Source organism: Choristoneura fumiferana, chromosome 2, assembly GCF_025370935.1.
Source record: "Choristoneura fumiferana chromosome 2, NRCan_CFum_1, whole genome shotgun sequence".
NCBI classification, from domain to species: Eukaryota; Metazoa; Arthropoda; class Insecta; order Lepidoptera; family Tortricidae; genus Choristoneura; species Choristoneura fumiferana.
This window is the reverse complement of record NC_133473.1, coordinates 8,066,767-8,070,454: the sequence shown is the minus strand read 5'-3', so window position 1 is coordinate 8,070,454 and position 3,688 is coordinate 8,066,767.

Here is a 3,688-nt window from a genome sequence, read left to right as displayed (position 1 = left end):
ATCGGACCCGAGCCCCCTACGAATTGGAACTTCACACAACATGATTGATTCGCTTCGATGTTCCTCCCAAAATGTTTCCTTCACCAGCTGTGGTAAATTTTCAAATATAAGTAAATCGCTCATGAATTTGAAAACTCGAGGAGCCCGATTTGAACCCACGATCCTCTGCTGAGAGCCATAGATCAAACCACTATGCTACGACGGCTGTTAAGGAGGAACTTTAATAAATTTAAATAAATATTTCTTTCTTTATCATTCATAATGTTTCCGTCTTCAAACACAATCTCCGACAATAAGAAGAACAAACATTACGATCCATATCACAGTAAGCAACAACTTATACAATGCAGAATTGAATGCAAAGGGGAACGCAATGCATGCGGTCCGTGAGTGCGTTATGCATTTTGAGAGCCCTGCGCTTGAACATCGAGATGTAACCAAATAGGGGGGAGGGGGAGGGGGGGGGGGGGGGGGGGGGAAATCCGTGTAGGTAGTACCTACTTCAGTTTGGCTCAAAGTTTCACTAGATATCTTTAGAAGTCCTTCTTCTTTAAGTTTCCTGTCCTGTTTAGGTTAGCTTGAATCCCTTTAGGATAAGACCGCCTTTTACTCTTTTGTTTGTTTTTTCTTTTTTTATTATTTGTGTTTTATGTACAATAACATTTATTCAGACTAGCTGCCCGCAAACTTCTTCTGCCTTAAAATCAATTATATGTGTTACCTATTAGCCATGTACTTTTTTTATAGTGAGGAATCAATGCGAGCACGCAAGCGAGGAGCAAGCATGCATGCAAGCCAGTATGCAAGAACCATGCACGCATGCGAGCATGCAAGCAAGCATGCAACCAAGTATGCAAGCAAGTATGTATGCAAGTAACAATGCATGCAAGCGAGCACGCAATGAAGCATGTATTCAAGCAAGCATGCAAGCAAGCATGCAAGCAAGCATGCAAGCAAGCATGCAAGCAAGCATGCACGCTAGCGAACATGGAGGCATGTTACCAAGCATGCATGCAAGCAAGCTTGAAGCAGCATGCAAGCATGCAAGCAAGCATGCAAGAAAGCATGCACGCTAGCGAACATGAAGCATGTAACCAAGCAAGCATGCACGCTAGCGAACATGAAGCATGTAACCAAGCATGCATGCAAGCAAGCATGCAAGCAAGCATGCACGCTACGAACATGGAAGCATGTAACCAATCATGCAAGCAGCATGCAAGAATGCAAGCAAGCTTGAAGCAGCATGCAAGCATGCAAGAAAGCATGCACGCTAGCGAATATGGAAGTATTAACCAAGCATGCATGCAAGCAAGCATGCACGCTAGCGAACATGGAAGCATGTAACCAATCATGCAAGCAGCATGCAAGAATGCAAGCAAGCATGCAAGCAAGCATGCACGCTACGAACATGAGGCATTACCAAGCATGCAAGCAGCAAGCAAGCATGCAAGCAAGCATGCACGCTAGCGAACATGAGGCATGTACCAAGCATGCATGCAAGCAAGCATGCAAGAAAGCATGCACGCTAGCGAACATGAAGCATGTAACCAAGCATGCAAGCAAGCATGCAAGAATGCAAGCAAGCATGCACGCTAGCGAACATGAAGCATTAACCAAGCATGCAAGCAGCATGCAAAATGCAAGCAAGCATGCACGCTAGCGAACATGGAAGCGTGTAACAAGCTTGCATGCTAGCAAGCATGCAAGCCAGCATGCAGAAAGCAAGCAAGCGAGTATGCAAGCAAGCAAGCAAGCATGCAAGCTGCATGCAAGCAAGCATGCAAGAAAGCAAGCAAGCATGCAAGCGAGCATGGAAGCAAGCAAGTCTACAGAAATCTAGGCTATCTACACTAAATATAATGATGTAGACTTGCTTGCTTCCATGCTCGCTTGCATGCTTGCTTGCTTTCTTGCATGCTTGCTTGCATGCCAGCTGCATGCTTGCTTGCTTGCTTGCATACTCGCTTGCTTGCTTTCTTGCATGCTGGCTTGCATGCTTGCTAGCATGCAAGCTTGTTACACGCTTCCATGTTCGCTAGCGTGCATGCTGCTTGCATTCTTGCATGCCTGCTTGCATGCTTGGTACATGCTTCCATGTTCGCTAGCGTGCATGCTTGCTTGCATTCTGCATGCTTGCTGCATGCTTGTTACATGCTTCCATGTTCGCTAGCGTGCATGCTTTCTTGCATGCTTGCTTGCATGCATGCTTGTAACATGCCTCCATGTTCGCTAGCGTGCATGCTTGCTTGCATGCTTGCTTGCCTGCTTGCATGCTTGGTAACATGCCTCCATGTTCGCTAGCGTGCATGCTTTGCATGCTTGCTTGCATTCTTGCATGCCTGCTTGCATGATGGTACATGTTCCATGTTCGCTAGCGTGCATGCTTGCTTGCATGCATGCTTGTTACATACTTCCATATTCGCTAGCGTGCATGCTTCTGCATGCTTGCATGCCTGCTTCCAAGCTTGCTTGCATTCTTGCATGCCTGCTGCATGATTGTTACATGCTTCCATGTTCGCTAGCTGCATGCTTGCTTGCATGCTTGCTTGCATGCATGCTTGTTACATGCTTCCATGTTCGCTAGCGTGCATGCTTGCTTGTTACATGCTTCCATGTTCGCTAGCTGCATGCTTTCTTGCATGCTTGCTTGCATGCTTGCATGCCTGCTTCCAAGCTTGCTTGCATGCATGCTTGGTAACATGCCTCCATGTTCGCTAGCGTGCATGCTTGCTTGCATGCTTGCTTGCATGCTTGCTTGCATGCTTGCTTGCATGCTTGCTTGAATACATGCTTCATTGCGTGCTCCTTGCATGCATTTTACTTGCATACATACTTGCTTGCATACTGGTTGCATGCTTGCTTGCATGCTCGCATGCGTGCATGTTACTTGCATACTGGCTTGCATGCATGCTTGCTCCCTCGCTTGCGTGCTCGCATTGATTCCTCACTATAAAAAAAAGTACATGGCTAATAAGGTAACACAATATAAATTGATTTTAAGCAGAACGAAGTTGCGGGCCAGCTAGTCTGAAATAAATGTTATTGTACAAAAACACAAAAATAATACAAAAGAAAACAACAAAACAAAAGAGTACAAAGCGTCTTATCCCTAAAAGGATTCAAGCTAACCTAAACAGGACAGGAAAACTTAAAGAAGAAGACTTCTAAAAAGATATCTAGTGAAACTTTGAGCCACAAACTGAAGTAGTACCTACCTACACCGATTCATTTGTTACATCCTCGATTCCAAGCGCACGCCTCTCAAAAATGCAATAAACGCACCTCACGACCGCATGCATTGCTTCCCAAGCCTTTGCATTCAATTCTGCATTGTATAAGTTGTCTGCTTACTTATATGACTCGTAACTGTTTTCTTCTTATTGTCGGAGATTGTGTTTGAAGACGGAAACATTATGAAATAGATAAAGAAAAGAAATATTTATTTAAATTATTAAAAGTTCCTTCCTTAACAGCCGTCGTAGCATAGTGGTTTGATCTATGGCCTCTCAAGCAGAGATCGTGGTTCAAATCCGGCTCACCTCCGATTTTACCAAATTCATGAGCGATTACTTATATTAAAATTTACCACAAGCTGGTGAAGAAACATTTTGGGAGAAACCATCGAAGCGAATCAATCATGTGTGTGAAGTTCCCAATTCGTAGGGGCTCGGTCCGATAGAGTCCTGTA